General features: G+C 35.6%; 1 protein-coding gene across 2 annotated transcripts in view; it reads left to right on the forward strand.

Moving 5' to 3' along the window:
• The window catches only part of RSRC1 (arginine and serine rich coiled-coil 1), a 315530-nt gene that overhangs the window by 54017 nt on the left and 239875 nt on the right, over positions 1-21638 (forward strand). The window lies entirely within an intron of this gene.

Raw genomic sequence — 21638 nt, forward strand, 5'->3', positions numbered from 1 at the left:
TAAATGTAAGTGGGAAAAATGTTAATGTTTTACATCAGGTAAGTCTTTTTTACTTTTAACAAGTTTGTGAAGAATGTCTTTATGAAAGTTATCAGCAGTGCTCTAGGAATATAGGGCAGTATTTCAGTGTTACACTGTTGACTTTCAATCAGCATATTGAGGTACACTATGGAATGTAGTTCCATAATTTTACTCTACAGATGTATTAATATTTGCTAATTACAACATTATGAGAGAAAATGTTTCCATAGGATTCCTGTATACTTTTCATTTCTTCAAGAACATACACGTAATCAAGGCAGCAACACACATTGTGGGCTTGTCTTTACTCGCCGGTGTGGTACTGCTCTGTCACGAACCCCTGGAGCATGCTGGGAGGTAAGAAGCTAGTGGAGCAGAGGTGAGACGTCCCAAGGGAGTTCCAGTAAACCTGCCAACTCACAACTGTCACACGTGAGTGAGGCCATCCCGGGCCAGGGGTTAGCAAACTGGAGTTTACTGGGCTTGCTGCCTGTTTCTGTCAGTACAGTTTTACTGGAACATAGCCAGAGTTAGGGTTACTTGTTTATGTGTTGTCTGTCACTCCTTCCTGCTACAGTGGCAGAGTTCAGTCCTTGCTGCAGAGACCTCAGGGCCTGTAAGCCAATTAAGAACAAGTTTGTTGACTGTTATCCTAGACCATCCCACTCGCACCCTAGCCTTCAGGTGACCAAACTGATACCCCACAGATTAGCTACCATCTGAGATCAGATAGTTTCTAGCTGATCTGGAGAATTATGAACAATAACAAACAATAAATGTTGGTTTCAGCTTCTGAGTGGTTTATTGTGCAACAAAAATTAGCTGAAATAACACTGAAGTGTACCTATAAGAGAACAAGAGTGATTTTTCCAGGTAATTTGGTATTCATATTAAAACAGCTCTTGATGTTCATTACTCTTTTTATTTATTGACTTTTTTAAAACTTTGGCAATGTTTTTTTTTCATAAATTTTATTATATTAAAATGGACAGGGTTTATTTTATTAGTGGATTATTAGTCATTTAAATTGCAGTGTTTACAAGTTTGATTTTCATTTTTTTGGTACAGTGCCTTAGGATTTGTTATTAGTAATTACCACATTTAGTTTTTTGGCTGTACAACTTGTAACTCTGATTAGTTGTATGTTTATTAGTGGTATGTTGGAGGACATACTAAGAATATTTTAGCGTCCTTTACTGGATTTCTTGTATAACTTACATGAGCATTTGAATATATTTTCTTTACATTTCTCCTGGAGTAAAAGTATTGCTTCCGTAGTTTTCTGTTTTGATTGCCTTTTTTTATGTTTGAGAATATTCAAAAGTACATTCTGAAAGAAAAATTTTCTGTAGCTCAGGCTTTTATTGGTTACCTAATAAGTGGGGGGTAGGAGTTACTCCTTTTGCTCAGACTCAAGTCTTTTTTATTAGTATCCTCCCTCTTCATAAGAGTGCTACTTCTATTTCTGTCTGGGTTGACTGTCACAGTATAGGTCTTTGTACCTACAGTAGCCACATAAAATAGTTGCCTACCAGGTACTTTTCAAGGGGTATAATCTCAAACTCACTGCGATGCAGAACCTTTCGAAAGCTTTGCCAAGAAGAATAATATTGTGAAGCAATGCTTCAAGGATATATAGTGTATCTAATTCATTTTTAGTTTAAAATCTATCCCTTATTTAAGCCTAAGTCTTATATCTAGACTCATCATATTTACGTTCTCTGGAATTGATTTTACTGATTGTCTTTTGGCATGTGGCCTATATTTAGTGAAGTTACTGCAAATTGCCCTGTGAAATTCATTAGAGGGTTTATTTTAAGAATGATCTAAGGGTCAGGGATAGATTTGATAACCTGGTTTGTTTTTATTCTATGAACATTATGTTCTTCTTTTGAGTGAGCTGTTAACTCAAAGCCAGATTTTTGGTCTAATTCTAGAAAATGTAAGGGCCTTATTATCTATTTTGTATATTAACTTCTTTCTTGCTTCTGTCTTATTTTTATTTTCCTTTGTTCTTCCTTATTCTCATTTTAATACTTTTATCTTACTTTATTATGTATATCTATATGGAACAGTGTATGAGGGTGTAAATAAGAAATTATACATGTGAAGTCCTTTGGATTTACAGGGTGCTTGAACAATATATAGTTTATCAAGCTTGATAAGATAAAAGTCCACTTAAGCCTATTTTTCCTACTGATTACAACTAAATCTTCTGGACAAAATGCTAAGAGAAGCTACTTCACAGCTTGGAGATAATAGCAGATAAATTGGGGAGGATAGTCAAACTTGAAGAGAGACTCATATGCCATGATGCACATTTTTATATCCCCTTTATTGTCTCATATTTGATCAGAGACAATAAAGGAAGTCCCCTTTGCGGAATTGCACAGTGGGCAGGGCAGCAAAAACTCTCAAAGAAACCTCCTATTTCTGGCTAGAAGGAGATAAAGGTTCTCCTCTTCTATCTGAGGACAGCCCCAGATGTGGACTGTGGAATCTTTCTTATTATTTTCTTCCTCTTCTCTCTCAGTACTTTGTTTACCTCAAGAAACATTCTGTTCATGTACAACTGCATGATGGCAACACAGGCAGCTAAAACTCCCACGAAAAAACCCATCTTTCCTGCCAGAGGAGGAGATAAAGGAGCTCCTAGACGCTGGAGAGTAGAGACAATCTCAGTCAGGGGAGAACTGGAGAAAGATTCTCTTATTCTTGCGTTTTACTGGCACATAGCCTGGGCTCACCTCTGAGCTACACAGACTCAAAGCAGTATTACGAGAACTCTGAAAACCAAACTGATACTGGAATCATAACCCACACGAAGTGAGGTAGAACTTTTGATCTGAACCTAACCAGGTTAGTTGCCTGCTAAAACAAACAACAAAATCAACATTCTACAGAGGATTTTAACAGGACCCAGAGTCTTGCAGCATAATATTCAGAATGTCCAGGATATAAGCCAAAAGGACTCAGCATACAGAGGATCAGAAAAATGTGACCAGTGTTTAAGGGAATAGAAAACCAACAGATGCCAAGTTCAAAATGAACCAGATGTTGGAATTAAAGTCAGATGAATACTTTAAAACAGCTATTATAGCTATGTATATGAGGTAAAGGTAAACCCTTTTGAAATTAATAGAAAGCTAGAACTAAGCAGAGAAATAGAAACTATAAAAGAGAACCAAATGGAAATTTTAGAAAAAAAAATACAGAATCTTAAATAAAAAAAACTTATTGAAAAGACTCAATATTAGAATGCAAATGACAAAGAAAAGAGCCATTAAACTTGAATATAAACAGATATAATTCAGCCTGTACAATGATGAGAAATGAGTATTAAAAAATGAATTAAAAAAGAATGAAAACTCAAGAATATATGGAAGAAATAACAAAATTTCTGATATGCACGTAATTGTAGTTTCAGGATAAGGAAAGAGAGAGTGTGGTAGAAAACATATTGAAGAAGTAATAGCTAAAATTTTCCGAAATTTGATAAAAACCACACACTTTTAGAATTAAGAAGCTCAGTGACTCCCAACAGGATAAACTCAAAGAAAACCATGCTTAGGCATATCTTAATGAAATTCGTGAAACTCATGAGGGAGAACTGTTTTAACTGTCATCATGTTACTGTTGAATGATTTGTTTTTGATACATGGGTATTGTACTTTGACAGTTAAATATTCATTAATGTATTTCCTTTTTTGATTAACTGAGAAAAATAAGAAAGGAGGAAAAGTGTTTCTTTTTGTTTGCAATAATGAAGATAATTTTTTAAAAAACCACCTTTACATGTTATATTGAGTTAAGACATTAAAGGAAAAGAAATGCTAGCAGTATATCTCTCCTCTAGACTTACTGAGAGTTAGCCCGATGGTTGATTAAGTTGATCACTCTAGGTTTAAAAAGTTAGTGTGTATTTATTCACATTTTAGTTCAGGGAATCTTTTAGGTGTTTAATTATCTTTTAATGTTAGAAATAATTAGTAGTCTTTATTTGAAATTTATTATTAATTATTTCAATGCTTTGAGCTTAACATTTAAATATATATGATTGGTGGGGCTGGATAATATGAATCATTTGGTTATAACTCAGTCCTTCAAAATTTCTTAGCTGTGCAAAGTCTGATGCTGTAACAAAGTAGGTACATGCTTCACATTAAACGTTATTTTGAAATGGTATTTATTTTAAAAAACTTTTTCTTTTATTGATTATAGAGTGAGGGGAAGGGAGGGAGGAAGAGAGGGAGAGAAACATCAGTGTAAGAGAGAAACATCGATTGGTTGCCTCTTGCATGCACCCTGATTAGGTACCGAACCTGCAACCCAGGCATGTGCCCTGACTGGGAATCGAACCCATGACTTTTTGGTCTTCAGGATGACGCCCAACCAACTGAACCACCCCAGCCAGGACATGATATTTATTTTTAATAAAAGCACAGTTATTGCCCTGGCTGGGGTGGCTCAGTGGATTGCGTGCCAACCTGCAAGACAAAGGGTCACTGATTTGGTTCCTGGTCCGGGCACATGCCTGGGTTGTGGGCCAGGTCCCCAGTAGGGGGCATTCAAGAGTGAACCACACATTGATGTTTCTCTCTCTTTCTCTCTCCTTTCCCTTCTCTCTAAAAATAAATAAATAAAATCTTTAAAAAAAGACACAGTTATTTATTATTGGTATTCAAATCTTAACTGACATCTCAGGGTTAACTTCAAGTTTTATATCCTCCATAAATCTTTCCTGACTATCGTGCTTGCTTGCTACTCATATTATTTATATGTACATATAGGTACTTTATTTGTGAATGCATGTGCGTATGTGTGTGTATACATATACATACTTGAGGCAGTGGGGGTGGGCAGGGCAGGGGAGAGCAACAGGGAAAAAATTGGGACAACTGTCACTGAACAACATTAAAAAAGGACCACACAAAAATAAAAATAAAATACAAACACTATTCTGAGGAGTCTGTGCCTCCACAAATGGTTAATGGATAATTAATTTATATCTATCATGGTGGCAAAACATTTCTTTTAAAAAACACTTGTAGGGGAAAGATGTGGCAAAGGAGTACTTACATCACTGATAAAAATAAGAATTGTTACAGCCTTTTTATTTTTTTAATATATTTTATTGATTATGCTATTACAGTTGTCCCATTTTTTTCTCCCCTTCATTCTCCTCCACCCTGCACCCCATCTTCTACCAGCATTTCCCCCCACCTTAGTTCATGTCCATGGGTCATACATACAAGTTCTTTGGCTTCTCCATTTCCCATACTATTCTTAACCTCCCTTTGTCTATTTTGTACCTACTATTTATGCTTCTTATTCCCTATGTTACAGCCTTTTTAGAAAGTAATGTGGTGATATTTATTAAAATTTCAAAAGATATAGGTACTCTATAATCTCACTCATGGGGATTTGGTTGATACAGATAAAAACACCCATACCAAACATAGAACAGACATGTGGACTAGCAACAAACCAACCTGAAAAGAAAGTGGATGCCTATTGCTAAGGGGAAGATTGGTAACTGATGATATAGCCACACAATGTAGCATATAAAGTCATTAAAAAGAATTATTTAGAGCTGGACTAGAAGCTCTGGCTGGTGGAATTTCCACAAAGAATCATTGAGTGAGGAAAGTAATGCAATTTTACTCCATTTAATTAAAATACACCTTCACAAAAAGAAAAAAAAGAATTAATCAAGAAAGTTAAACATAAATTTACTATATGAACCAGCAAATTCCACTTTCAGGGATTGTCCTAAGAGAAATGAAAACATTTATCCACACAAAGACTTGGACACTAATGTTTTTGGCAGCATTATTTGTAATAGTCTAAAGGTGGAAACAACCCAAATGCCCACCAGCTGATGAATGGATAAAAATGTGGTGCATCCATGCAGTGGAACATTCAGCAGTAAAAAGGTGCAAGCTACTGATAGGTGCTATGACTTGGATGGACCTCATAGTATCATAATTGTACACATGATATGAGCAAATCTTATAATATGTAAAATGTCTCAATAAAGTTACTAAAACTTCAAGGAGCATGAGATAGTATGTTTTATCTCAGAATTGGCATTGTAGCCATTTCAAGACTAATTTCATTGCTTGGCATTTTGATAGGTGGTTAATGGAGGGTTGATTTACTTTTTGGTTAGTTGGGCTTTCAAAATTAAAACAAGTCTAGTACCTAGGAAAATATTCCAGAAAGATGAGTCTCAAACCAGTATGATAGATGAAACTTATGTGTTTACTTAAAGCTTTTTATTCATATCAGATAATGAATACCCTTGAATACTTGCTCGTACTTTCTCACAATTACTCTCTTAATTCTTCAGATACGCAGATGGTCAAAGATAGTCACTGTATTGACTTCTAAATCCATAGATTAGATTTGCCTGTGTTTGAACTTTGTATAAATGGTCTCATACAATGTATAATCTCTTGTGTGTGCCTTCTTTTTGCTCAACATTGATTATGAGATTCATTTATGTTGTTTTATGTAACATGACCGTATATTATTTCATAATATACCACAATTTATTTACCTGCTTTACTCCTGATGGGCAGCTGGGTTGTTTTCATTTTTGGTATTACAAAGAATTGTACTAAAAACATTTTTCTATATTTTCTTTTTTGCCTGTGTGCATCCCCCAGGAATGAAATTGCTGGGTCATAGAATAAGTATATGTTCATCTTAATCCCAAACCATTTTCCAAATGAGTTCTGTACTCATTTAAATTCTCACTAGGCATGCATGAGAGTGTTCCCTGTGCCCCATATCCCTACCAGCATTTGATATAATCAGTTATTTTAACTTAACAGTTTTGGTAGTTATGTAGTAGTATCTCATTGTGTTTTAATTTTATTCCCCTTTGACTAATAAAGTTGAGCACATTTTCATGCATTTCTGTTCTCTTTTATGAAGTGCCTGTTTAGATCTCTCATCTAATTTTTGTATTAGGAGGTCAGTTTCCAGCAGTTTTAAGATTTTAAAAAAATGTATTCTACTTATTAGCCCTTTTCAAATATGTATTTCAAGTATCTTCTTCCACTCTATGCTTTGTCTTTATAATCTTATAATGGTGTCTTTTTCTCTTTGTCCAGCTTTAGTCTGGTGAGGACCACCTTGCTGGGGTGAGTGCCCACGTGAACAGTTGTACCGTTAGCTTTTTCCCATTGCACTTACTTGTTCATAGTAGGTGATGTATTTCTTCTGGTAAACCGGGACGACTTTGCCAATTTGCTTCCCTTTGTAATGTCCTCGCATAACCTGAACTTCATCATCCTTTCAGATTGGCATGGATCGAACATTGTTCTTCTGTCTCAGCTCTTTGGAAAGAGAAGACATAGCCTTCCTGCAAAACTGGGAAGGTGCATTGAAATGCCTTTTACAGTTCTTGCTCTGGTCAGAAGTCACAAAGGGTTTGAACTTCATTTTGACCACTGGCACCTCTGCAGTGGCCACAAAAGAATATAATGGTGTCTTTTGATATTCAGGGCTTCCTCATTTAAACATAGCCTTTCCTTTGTGGCTAGTCCTATGTATGTATGTATGTATGGATGGATGGATGTGTGTATGTTTGTATGTATGTATTATTCTATATTTCATTATGTTGTCTTTTAAAAGAAATTGTTGCCTACCCCAACACTATGAAGGAAATTTCCTAATACTTTTAATGTCTTTAACATTTAATACTGTAATGTATGGTGTGAAGTTTTTTGATTATGTTTAATGGCCATACAGTTGACCCAGTATTACTTATTGAAAAGACTTTTCCTTTTTTCACTGCCTTTTAGGACTGTCCTAATCAAGTGCTTATATATGCATGGATTTTATGAATTCTCTATACTGTTCCATCGATCTGTTTATCCTTATACCAATATTGCACTGTCTTAATTAAATTAGGTCTTGATATCAAATAAATTTTGTACCTAGTTCTTTTTCTATAAGAGTATTTTTGGATAATTTTGACCAATTGTATAGCCATATAATTCTTAGAATCATCTTGCCTATTTCTAGAAAAATGTATACTGAGACTTTGGGATTTTAGTGACTCCATATTAATAAGGAGAGAATTGACATGAGATTTTGTATTTTTGTGTATGTTAGGAGTTTGTTCATTTATTTCTTTAAATATATTTTATTGATTATGCTATTACAGTTATCCTAATTTTTCCACCTTTGCCCCCTCTACCCAGTATCCCCCATTCCCTGTAGCAATACCCTCCCCTCTTAGTTCTTGTCCATGGGTCATACAATAAGTTCTTTGGCTACTCCATTTCCTATACTGTTCTTAACATCCCCTGTACCTACCAATTTGTACTTCTTAATCCCTGAACCTTTTCTCCCATTCTTCCCCTTCTCCCTCTTAACTAATAGCCCTCCAAATGATTTCCATATCTATGATTCTTCTTCTGTTCTGCTTGTTTGCTTAGTTTGTTTTTTAGATTCAACTGTTGATAGTTGTGAATTTACTGTCATGAATGTTCATAGTTTTGATCTTTTTCTTAAATAAGTCCCTTTAACATTTCATACAATAATGGCTTGGTGATGATGAACTCCTTTAATTTTACCTTGTCTGGGAAGCACTTTATCTGCTCTTCAATTTTAAATGATAGCTTTCCTGGATAGAGTAATCTAGGTTGTAGGTCCTTGTTTTTCATCACTTTGAATAATTCTTGCCTGTCCTTTCTAACCTGCAAAGTTTCTTTTGAAAAATCAGCTCACAGGAGTTCCTTTGTAGGTAACTATCTGTTTTTCTTATACTACTTTTAAGATTCTCTCTTTATCTTTAACCTTTGACATTTTAATTATGATGTGTCTTGGTGAGGTCCTCTTTGCATCCATCTTGTTTGGAACTCTCTGTGCTTCCTGGACTTGTATGTCTGTTTCCATCACCAAATTAGGGAAGTTTTCTTTGCTTATTATTTCAAATAATTTATCAATTTCTTGCTCTCCTCTTCTCCTTCCAGCACCCCTATAATTCATATGTTGGTATATTGAAGTTGTCCCACAGGCTCCTTAGCCTATACTTGGGTTCTTTTTTCTTTTTGATTTTTTTTCTTCTTGCTGTTCTGATTGTTTTTTTCTTCCTTATGTTCCAAATCATTGATGATTCTCAGCTTCATCTACTCCAGAAATTTTGGTTCCCTGTAAATTTTTCTTTATTTCACTTTGTGTAGCCTTCATTTCCACCTGGGCCTTTTTATGATGTTGAAGTACCAAATGAGTTCCTTGAGCATCCTAATAATCAGTGTTTTGAACTCTGAATCTGATAGATTGCTTATCTTCATTTTGTTTAGTTCTTTTACTGGAGTTTTGTTTTGTTCTTTCATTCGGCCATATTTCTTTGTCTCCACATTTTGACAGCCTCCCTGTGTTTGTGTCTATGTTTTAGGTAGAGCTGCTTTGACTCCCTGTCTCAGTAGCATGGCCTGTTATAGAAAAGCAAACTGATAAGATGGATGTGGTGGAGCCTTAAGTAATCACCAGGGCAGGACACCCTGTGTGAACCAGGTCGATGGAGTCTCTAGTATGGTGTCACTGCTCTGTGGCTCTGTATGGGGAAGGACTCAGAAAGGGAACAGTGCCACTGCCTGGCCTCTGGAGTTTTGTCAGGAAGAAAACTGTCCCCAGGCACTTGCCCTGATGCCACTTTAATTTTTCCCTGTAAGCCACTGTTGCCCTTTCAGCTGTTTCCCTGGTGCTGAAGCCCAGAGGGAGTGAGTCTACGTATAACCTAAGTCCATTGTGGGCCCTTTAAGAGGAGACTCCTGAGAATCCTGCAGTTTGTTCTGTAGCCCCAACTCTACTGGTTTTTACAGCCAGATGTTATGGGGAAGTTATCTTCCTGGCATTAGAACCCTGGGCTGGATGTTCTGGTATAGGGCTGGGATCCTTCACTCCTGAGGTCTCCCTCCCAATTTTTATCCACTACGTGTGGGTGTGGGTCCACCCTTTCTATGTCTCCAAATCTCCACCCCTCTTACCCATCAGAATGAATGTGACTTCTTTGATTCTTTGTCGGACTCCCATACGGCTTGATTTTCTGAGGATTCTGGGTGCTAGTTCTTTTGTAGTTTAGTTGTAATTTTGATGTGGTTGTCTGAGGAGGTGAGCCATGTTTACCATGCCTGACTCTTGACTGGAAGTCCTCGTGCTGTTCATTTATTTAATTTTCCTAATTTATTCACAGAAAGTTATTTCTAACACCTTCTTATATGTTTCATATCGTAGACTCTGTTGTGATGATCCCTTTTCCATTTCTGATAACAATATCACACTCAAGCACATCATATGATATCTTAGGTGAAATGTTCGAACTAAAACTATAAATTATTACACCTGTATTATTTCCCTACCAACCACACTCAAGCAGGTGTTACTTCTGCTGGACCCTGTGTTTTCTGTTTTTGTTAGGAATGTTGTGTATACACTGATTAGCTTAAATTTATTAACCTTGTTCAGATATGCTATTACCCCACTGATAAGTTTGCTTGTTCTCAGTTACTGAGAGCTGTGTGTAAGATTTCTCCTTGCTGTATAATAATATACTTGAGGCTGTATTTTTATGTATACCTACAAAATACAGAATTGTAATTCTCTTGAACTTTTTTATTATAAAATGTCTGTCTTCTGCTGTAGTAGATGCTTTTGGTCTTAAAATCTAGTTTTTCCAGTATGAATATTTTGGTTAGTGTTTGCCTGGTAGATCTTTTGTTATCCTTATACTATCAATTTTCTATGCCCTTATGTTTTATATATTTCTTGACAGCAATATTTCATTTTGTTTTGCTTTTTTTCCCATTGCTTGGTTTTTAATTGGAGTACTAGCTCCTTATTTGTGATAAATTTGCAAATATTTTCTTTCACTTTGAGTCAACTTTAGCAATTTTGTACCTGGAATTTTGGTTATAGTCACAGAGCCTTTACCCTCGTAGGTCATGGAAGAATTCATACATGTGCTCTTCTAGTGCTTTTTGTCCTGTGTAGATGAAGGTTCATTTTTTGCCATATTTTTTTTTATTACTTTTTTACTGAATTTATTGGGATGACAAACCATACAGGTTTCAAGTGTACAGCTCAACAAAACATCATTTGCACTTTGCATTGTGCTTCCATCTCTCAGCAAAGTCTTTTTCTGTCCCCATTTATCCCCCTCTGCCCACCTCCACCTATTCCTACTCTCTCTTTCACACTGGCTATCCCCACACCGTTGTCTGTGTCGATATCTATGTATCTGTATCTAGATCTATATCACAGAGGTAGAGATATATAGTTTTTTGTTTAAACCTTTCACCTTCTTTCACCCAGCCCCCAACCTCCCCCCTGACTGACAGCTGTCAGTCTGTTCCATGTAACCATGCCTCTGTTTCTGTTTTGTCTGTCAGTTTATTTTGTCCATTAGATTCCACATATAAGTGAGATCATATGGTACTTGTCTTTCTTTGATGGGCTTATTTCACTGAGCATAATACTCTACAGGTCCATTAATGCTGTTGCGAAAGGTAAAATTTCCTTCTTTTTTATGGCTGAGTAGTGTTCCATTGTGTAAATGTTCCACAGCTTTTTTTACCCAGTCATCTGCTGATGGCCACTTGGGCTGTTTCCAGATCTTGGCTATTGTATATAATGCTGCATTGAACATAGGGGTGCATATACTCTTTTGAATTAGTGATTCAGGTTTCTTCAGATATATTCCCAGAAGTAGGATTGCTGTGTATTTTTAAAATCTTCTTGGATGACTAATGAGTGTTCACAGTTGAGAATCATTGACCTAGATGGTCAGCAAAAACATTTCAGGTCCTGAAAGTTTATGAAATGCTTTTCTCAAACTGTATTGAGGAGTGTTGGATGTTGTTTAGTGCTTTCAGGAAAAGAGAGCAAAATGAATTTGGCAAATGTGGCATAGTAAGATTTTAAAAAAAGAATCCTTGGAACTTCGTAATATAGACTGGCTTAGAGTCAGAATGCTGGATACATGAGAGAAATTCCTGTCATCTGGGAAAGTGAGAAAGAGTATTTTGGAGTGTGTGAGACCAGTTGGAAAAAATACAGAATAAGGTATGGGGCACTGGGAAGAGGAGGTGAGGGCACTGGGAACAAGGTTAGGGGAGAGGTCAAGTTTCAATACTTAAGAGAGCGGAAATGATAGAGCATAATGAAAAGATATTTGGGTAGAGAACTGAAGGAGGTGAGGGAGTCTGGGATGTGTGGGGATCAGTGTTAACACAGTGGGAAGAGCCAGTGCAAAGGGCACAGACAGTGAGGTATCTGGTGTGTATTTCTGTCATCTGAATTTTTTAAGGTAATCACAAATCATTTATAAAGTTCATGAAGTCAGACATATAACTAACACTTAATGAACATAACCTAATTTTTTAAATACATTTTCTTACGGTGGTGGAAAAACTCCCCACCTGGGGTTTCCTTATTAGCTTCTTAGGAAGCCTGAGATTACGAACTTTGTTTTAAATCCCTCATTACCCGGGGGAACCAAGATGGCGGCGTAGGTAGACACACTGTGCCTCCTCGCACAACCAGAACTGACAGAAAATCGAATGGCAAGGAAGTCCGACACCAAGTAGATAAAAAAGAAACATACATCCAGACCGGTAGGAGGGGCGGAGATGGGCACCGGGGTGGAGAGGACTCACGTGGCCGTGGCGGGACCGAGACTGGCGGAGTGAGGGACGAACGGGGCAGGCAGTCTGACCACTAGCAGACCCTGCGGCCCCACATTAGCGCAGATAAACCGAGAGGGCGGGACTCGGAGTGGCTGCGGGGCAGGCAGAGCAGTGGGTGGCACCCTGCAGCCCCACATTCGAACATAGATAAACCAGGACGACCGGCAGGGAGCGAAGCAGACCATGTAACCCAGGGCTCCAAATAAAGGGCGGGGAAATAAAACCTCAGACCTCTGATTGAAAACGCCTGTGGGGGTTGGGGTGGCAGCAGGAGAGACTCCCAGCCTCACAGGAGAGGTCGCTGGAGAGACTCACAGGGGCCTAGAGTGTGCACAAGCCCACCTACTGGGGAACCAGCACCAGAGGGGCCCAGTTTGATTGTGGGTAGCTGAGGGAGTGGCTGAAATCCGGTGGACAGTGGAGCGGGCGCCATTGCTCCCTCTCGGCCCCTCCCCCACGTACAGCGTCACAGCGGAGCGGCCAGCGTTACCCAGCCCCGGTGAACACCTAAGGCTCTGCCCCTTTAAGTAACAGACACGCCAAGACAAAAAAAAAAAAAAAAAAAAGGCCCAAATGACAGAACACTTCAAAGCTCCAGAAAAAAAATACAACTAAGCGAGGAAGAGATAGCCAGCCTATCAGATGCACAGTTCAAAACACTGGTTATTAAGATGCTCACAGAATTGGTTGAATTTGTTCGAAAACCAGATGAAAAAACGAAGGCTATGCCAAGAGAAACAAAGGAAAATGTACAGGGAACCAATAGTGAGGCGAAGGAAACTGGGACTCAAATCAACGGTGTGGACCAGAAGGAAGAAAGAAACATCCAACCAGAAAAGAATAAAGAAACAAGAATTCGGAAAAATGAGGAGAGGCTTAGGATCCTCCAGGACATCTTGAAACGTTCCAACATCCGAATCATAGGGGTGCCAGAAGGAGAAGAGGAAGAACAAAAAATTGAAAAATTATTTGAACAAATAATGAAGGAGAACTTCCCTCATCTGGCAAAGGAAATAGACTTCCAGGAAGTCCAGGAAGCTCAGAGAGTCCCAAAGAAACTGGACCCAAGCAGGAACACAACAAGGCACATCATAATTACATTACCCAAGATGAAACAGAAGGAGAGAATCTTAGAAGCAGCAAGAGACAAGGACACAGTTACCTACAGAGGGGTTCCCATAAGACTGTCAGCTGATTTCTCCAAAGAGACCTTACAGGCAAGAAGGGGCTGGCAAGAAGTATTCCAAGTCAGGAAAGGCAAGGGCCTACATCCAAGATTACTGTATCCAGCAAAGCTATCATTTAGAATGAAAGGGCAGATAAAGTGCTTCTCAGATAAGGTCAAGTTAAAGGAGTTCATCATCACCAAGCCATTATTATATGAAATGTTAAAGGGACTTACCTAAGAAAAAGAAGATAAAAAATATGAACAGTAAAAATGACAGCAAACTCAGTTATAAACAACCACACCTAAAACCAAAACAAAAGAAAACTAAGCAAACTACTAGAACAGAAACAGAACCACTGAAATGGAGATCACATGGAGGGTTATCAATAGGGGATTGGGAGGGGGAGCGAGGGGGGAAAGGTACAGAGAATAGCATAAATGATGGGTGGAAAATAGACAGGGGGAGGGTAAGAATAGTGTAGGGAATGTAGAAGCCAAAGAACTTATAAGTATGACCCATGAACTATAGGGGGGGAATGTGGGAGGGAGGAGGGGGCAGGATGGAGGAAGGGGCGTTGAGTGAAGGGGCGGAAATGGGACAACTGTAATAGCATAATCAATATATATATATATATATATATAAAAGAATAAAAATCCCCAAAGGAGAAAAATAAATAAATAAATCCCTCATCACACATTTTTTTTCTTGGTATTCTGGACTCAGGCTTACTGAGACCCCAAAATGAATACTTAAGACAGCCTTAGGATTCCTCAAACTCACAGTTAATGTAGTAGGCTAAGCGTTAATGGAAAATACTTTGAGAGATTTTCTAAACCTTTTTTATTTTAAAGATTCTTTTGCTCAGATTGTTTTATCATCAAGGAAAGAATGGTTCACATAATAATTAGAATTTTTTTATGATTTAATATGTTTTAAATGTTATTGCTCTCTTAAGGATAGGTATTTCAGCTTTTATATTTCATGGAAGTTTAAATCCAGTTGTATTGTTTTTTGCTAATGACTTGAGACCTTTGTGATTATTATTTATGGTGTATACTGAGCTGTATTGTAATGCTACAAAGTACGATTTGAATAGTAGGCTACATGGTCCCACACTGTGCTGATTTGATAGTTCCCAATGTCTAATTTTTACGTTCATTATGTGTTCTTCTATACCAGCTTGTCAGTTGTCACTGCTTCCAGTTCTTACACTTCCTCTAATCTGTATTAATCCAGATAAATGTAAGTAGTTTAATGAGAAAGTAACTTACTTTCTATTTAATTATCTATAAGGAAAGCTCTGGGTGATAATTTGAGTATTTAAAAATATTTTCAAGAGGATAAAGTAGTTTTTATGATGTTATTTTCAAGAGAATAAACTGGATTTTAACATTCATATTTTCAGTTTTCTCAACACCAAGTTAAAATGATTGCAAAGTTATTTTTTAAAATATGTAACCTCTTTTTCCCTTAATCAGTAGTGAAAAGGGGAATTAATCATGGCTTAAAAAAAGAAGTGCCTTTGTGTTATTTGTGTAAATTTATCTTCTTGTGAACTTATGGGTATTCATTGTGGTATTGATTGAGTTAGGAAGTTATGTTTTTGCTTGTATTGTTAAAAAAAGGAAAATATCAGCTTAAAATAGATATAATTATATATAGAAGCCATTCATTTTATGAAGGACTTTTGAGAAACAAAGGAGTTATATAAAAAAATAAAAAGTGAAATCGTAATTTGTAAGTTTGAATATGAGCCTAAATATTTCTTTTTTGATTTTAATGTTGTAAAGATCCACACACACTAGGTGTTTTTGAGGTGGGGTCCCACTTTTAGGTTTACTTTTCTTTACTTGCTAATGCTGTTTCCAACAGTGTACAATTATTTATACTGTCTCTTGAACTTGAGTTTGAACTCTGGCAGCATGCTGGGTAAAGATCCAGGGAGAAAGACAGGAAAAAGTATGATTTTTGAATTTTCAATTAACTATTCAAGATGTTCTTAGACAGTTCTACCTTGCCTTTATTTCTTCTTGTGTTTTGGAACAAGACCTTAAAGACATAGATTCTGTCGCTTTTTAAAATCTACTCTGCTTCCTGTTACATGGTATATGGGGGGAGAAAACCACACTGGGAGTATTTTTAAATTACTCACACCAAATCATGAAATAAACTAACATATGCCTTCATTTCCAGTATTCTCTCTGGTACTCGCACATACAACTCAATACAATATCTGCACTTCACTACACAATAATGCTGGATGTACCTGATTCTGTTTTTCATTTATAAAGTATGGTGACTGTTGAGATAAGTTTTATGCCCCAGGCTTCTAGTTTTCTCTGATTCTTTTATTACCATTAAAGCCTTTCTTTGGACACTTAAAATATTGGCATATGCACTTTAGCACTTGTTCACAGATTTGGAGGAGCAGCAAAAACCAGGGAATTGGAAATCTTACTTGAAGGCAGCATAATGCAATCTGATTTGTAAACTATCAGTCTGTCTATTTAAGTTAGTTATATTGAATTAAATCTTGCAGCAAGTTACTTGAGGGTTTTAAAAACTAATTATTTAAAAAATGTCTTTAGTAAATAACTTTAGAATGTTTAGTGTCTTTTCTTCCCGCTTTATAATAATAGAAATTGCTATATAACTAAGGGATATTAAGATTTTACTCCTTTTAGTTTTTATATATTATGAATTAGGAAAGTAATCTTTTAAAGGAACACTTCAGTGATCTGTATTTTATCTATTTTTGAATATGAAGTATTATTATTAATGGTTATAAAACAAGTTATCAGAGTTTAATTTTACAATCATATTTGTTGTTTAAAAAGTTTTTTTGATGCAAGGATTCCATGAAGTTAAAAATTTTGATGTACAGATTTAAGTTTTACAAATTAGAAAGTATGTTAAGTTGATGGTCTTTATTTCCAAAAATAGGATGTCAGAATCAAATTTATGTTTAGTCATTTAATTTATCTGTTCATTTGGACCTTATTATTTACAGAAGGATTTAAGTTAAGTGTTGTTGATACCTATACATTATTTACATAGGTGAATAAATAGTAAAATTTTAAGATACTGGTTCACTTGGTTGTTAATCATACAGACATTGCAGGAACATGCTTCATTGTTCTATTTTTTTTGAAAATTATCAATTTCTCTTACAAATATTATTGCTCTATTAATTAAGGACTTCCTAAAACATTTTGCCTTTGAAAAAACTTATTCTTTATGTATTTAAAAATTAAAAATAATAAATATAACCTGCTAATGAAATTATTGGCCTGGTAAACACCATTTTAATTTTTAAAATTATATATTCCACTTCTATATTTAAAGTGATGATTTTAGTGCAAAATAAGAATTAACAAGTGTGATCTCATACTTATGAGCATTCATGAAAAATCTCATCCAAAAGTTGTAAGGTTTAAAATATAGTGCCAGTAGCTATCAGCTGCTAAAGGGTTTCATTTGCTGATTTTATTCTTTTACTTCTTTGTATTTTAAATGCCTTTATTTAAAAAATTTAACTTAAGGATATTGTAAAGTATATAGCATTTTAAGATTAGATGGTATCCAGAACATATAGTCCAATGAGTTAGTCCAATGTAATTGGAGGAATTATTAAATGACACTGACCTCATTTCCTTTAGAACAATGAAAATTAATAGTTTCACATTTTATTAGGCTGATATTCCAGATGTAGTGTACATTTAATTAAGTGTAGTTTCCTTTTAGTTATGGTATGTGTATCTGTTTTTTGTCGCAAATTCTTTCTAGTTTTACAGTTTTCCACATGTTTTCTTTCACCATTTATGATTTTTTTTCAAAGCAGAGCTATAAGGATTTAAATCACTTTAGCATGCAGCAAAACAGTTCCCATTCAAACAATAAACGCCATTTTAAAAAGCCTTTAGATCTTCTGTCACTTCATAAATATAAATGTATAAAAACGTTATGCAGTTGTAGTGCCCACCTGCTAATTAAATGCAGATTTTGCTCGAACTTGCTTAAAATCTGTCTATTTGTTTCAACTATGTCTCTGTTCAGAATACATATGGCCCTTGTGAAACTAATTATGCTTATGGAGCAGCTGTTAAATTTAGTGCAACTAATTTTATCCAATATTTTACATTTTAATTGATTACCTGTGAAGAAATTAGCAAATTAACACTTATTGTACAGTAACTGAATCGTCTTTTATGGTTACTTTCACATTTAACAAGTGAGCCAGGCACTGATGGAATAAAGACATTTCTACGATTTTTAGATAGGAAAGTTATTGGTGGATCTTGATTATCTGGTGTGAAAATTTAGGAAGACTGATGAGTGATGCCAAGCATCTGTGTGTTCTGTATCTTGAACATGAGAAGCAAATTGGAAAGTAATGGCTTTTTCGCAGAATTTTGGTAACATATGGGCTTATCTGGATCTAAGAAGTCTTTGAAGATCTTTGAACTTGACTAAATGACTTAACCTTTGGCAGAGTGGGTGGGTTATATGCTTTTTTAGGGGGAGGCACTGGCATTCTGCATTTCTCTTTTGCTTTTTTTCCTCTTTCCAATTGTACCTATAATATTTTTTAAAATGGGGGACTGGAGATGATGACTGGGAATTTTTTAATATTGACGTGATGAGAATTCCAAGATATTTGGTTGGCTGGATCTACCATTAATAGGGTGAAGTTAAATCTTTTGATAATATTTCAGAAATGAGTGTAGATATTTATTTTCTGTTTTATAGATTTTATTTGAAAATGATACTGCAATCAGATCTTATCGGTAGTGTGCTATAATTGAAAGGATGTGGACAAACCTGGGTTCAAATTTCAGGTCTATCACACATTGGCTCTGTGACCTCTGAACTTTTCAGAGTTCATTTTACTTAAAGCAAAAACCAAACCAAAAAACACCGTAACCCCACCTCATCTCAAAGCAAGAAAAAAATCCCCCCAAACACTAAAAGGAGATTACAATAACAATTATATGTTTAAATACTCCAGAGAATTAGAAGAGATAAAATAGAGGAATACAGCAAATACTCTTCTTAGCATGTAGAAGATCCTTAGTAGTAATAGAGTCAAATGTTATGCCCTGTAATATTGCTAAATAAGACATATACTACGCAAGTATATTATTATGTGTACATATTTTAGAGCATTAACTATCGTGGTAGATGAGAGATTGGTTTTGATTTTTATTTACCAGCTTTGAACTTTGATAACTCAGTTGTAAAACTTGATGTGAGTTATAGGTCCAACGGAATGTATCTGGAAATTTGATAAGAAATATTTCAGCAGAGCAGTATAGGGAATTACTGTGTCAAGAATTTATAAGCAGTCCTGTTCACAAGTACTTGATCTACAGCAACTTGATCCTCTGTCCCTAGTAAGGACAACAGTTGACCTTGGTTCTGTACTTTAGAACATTGGCAACTATACTGATCTGCACAGATTTCTTCTCTAAGGCAAATGGAGGGTTAGTTAGTAAACAAAGCTGAAGAATATTAACCCCCTTAATTCATCTTAGTTAAAATTCAAAGTGTGTGTTTTCACTAAAGAAATAGCATTGTTGTTGTTGGGTGTATTTGAGTTATTCTTTTGATATAAGGTTTTTAGGTACTTTGTGTCAATTAGCTTATGTAGATTAGATTAAAAACCATTGATTTTTATGGTGAGTTTCAGATAATAGACTTATACATGAAGTTTCAAATAATTTTTTTAGCCTCTGAATGGAAAATTTTAAGCATCCATTACAACATTCATATAGCCATGATCTAACTTCATCAGGTAGTGTTTTGCCCACACTGAGGCTTGCTTTTAAGCCCTGTTAGAATGGGTCTAGAGTGCCTTTGCTTTACTCTTGGCTAATTCAGTTCCAATATCAGTACTTGACCCTATATAATGCCTTACATACAGGGCATTATGGAACACTGGCTAGTGGAACACTATTTCTCCTGTATGGTATTTATGGTTTCTATTGCTTTCCAGTGTATTTTCCCCTGGTTCCATGGAATTTCACCTCACATAAATATTTATAGTTTGGAACTTGTCAGAAGATCTAGGGGAGCCCACTGCAGATTTCTGGATCCCTCTCTCTGTCCAGCTTTCTTTTCTTTGGTCTAATGCCTTGCAAATTCTAGCCCCCTTGGCCCCCTTAAAGGTCTGTCTTTTTACTAACTCAGCAAGTCTGCCAGGTTCTGTTTTGGGCTCCCTCTCCTTTCTCTGTGGCTTGTAAACTTCCTCAAGGCAATAAGCTGGAAGATTTCTAGGGTTCCCTTGTTTCCCTTTTCTTGGGGTAATCACAGTTCTGTTCTGCCTGTTGTCTAATATCTGGAATAGTTGTTCATACATTTTGTCTGTTTTTCTAGCTTTTCATGGTGGGAGGGCTATTCACATAGCCTTTAACCCCAGTGCAAAGGTCATTTAATTACAGTATTGATTATTTTATCTGTGGTTTCTCTGTTTTTCCTTGTCATTTCTATCAAGGGTTCATCAGCTTTTCAAAGAATCAACTTTTTCTTTCTCAGTCTTTTGACTCATTAATTTTTGCTTTTTTCTTTATTTTTTTCCCTTTACCTTCTTTGAGTGTAATTTTCTGTCCTATTTCCTAACTCGTTGAGATGGATGCTTAGATCATTTATTTTAGATTTTATTCTTTTCTAATATGTATATTTAATGCTATAAATTTTCCCTTTACTGTGTATAGACTACACACTTTTGATGTGCCATATTTTAGTTTTCATTCAGTTAAAATTTTAAAATGTCCATTGTGAGATCATCTTTCCCAAGGGTTATATTGAAATATATTACTTACTTTTCAAACATTTGGAGACTTTTCTAGTTGTCTTTTGTTCATTTCTTTCTTGCTTAATTCTACTGTAGTTGGAGAACATTATCTGAATACCATTCATCTTTGAAATGTGTTGAGATTAATTTTATGGCCCATCACAGGGTTTATTTTAGGAAATATTACAGATAAAATTGGTAAAAGTGCATATTACAGAGTCTTGGGATACAGTTAAGTAGGTGAATTTAACTACTTGTTCAAATCTTCTATATCTTTACCCCACTTCCCCACTCCCACATACCTACTTATTTTATCAATTACTGAGAGAGCTTACAGGCAAATCCTGATAGTGTCTTCGTCTGTTTAACTTCAAGTTCTGTCAGCTTCTGCTTTATATATTTTGAGGCTCTATTATTAAAAGTATGCAAATTCAGAATTGCCTTATATTCTTTTTTGGAGTGACCTTTTCATCATGAAATGTCTCTGTTTCTAGAAATGTTTCTTACTTTGAAGTATGCTTTGTCTGATATTGAAATAAATTCACCATCTTTCTTTTTGTTAGTCCTTGTGTATCTTTCCATGTTTTTTTTTTTTAGTTTAAATCTTTCTTAGGTTTTATATTTAAAATGTTCATTTTGAAAGCCACCTATAGTTGCTTTTTTTTGGATCTGATGATGTCTTTATTTCAATTGTATTACTTAGTCTATTTATGTTTATTGATTGCAGTTATATTTGGGTTTAAATCTCCCATCTTATTCTGTTTTTTTTCTTTGCCCAGTTCATTTTTTTCTACTTTGTTCTTTGGTTAAGTATATTGCATTTTCTTTTCTATGAGTTTGTTAAAACATTCTTTTATTTTTGCTTTATGTGCTTAACCTAGAAATTGTAGCAGGTCCTTGACTTGTTGGAGTCTAAAATAAATTAGTACTTGCATCACTTTTGTTTCCTCT

Source organism: Desmodus rotundus, chromosome 2 (assembly GCF_022682495.2).
Source record: "Desmodus rotundus isolate HL8 chromosome 2, HLdesRot8A.1, whole genome shotgun sequence".
Classification (NCBI taxonomy): Eukaryota; Metazoa; Chordata; class Mammalia; order Chiroptera; family Phyllostomidae; genus Desmodus; species Desmodus rotundus.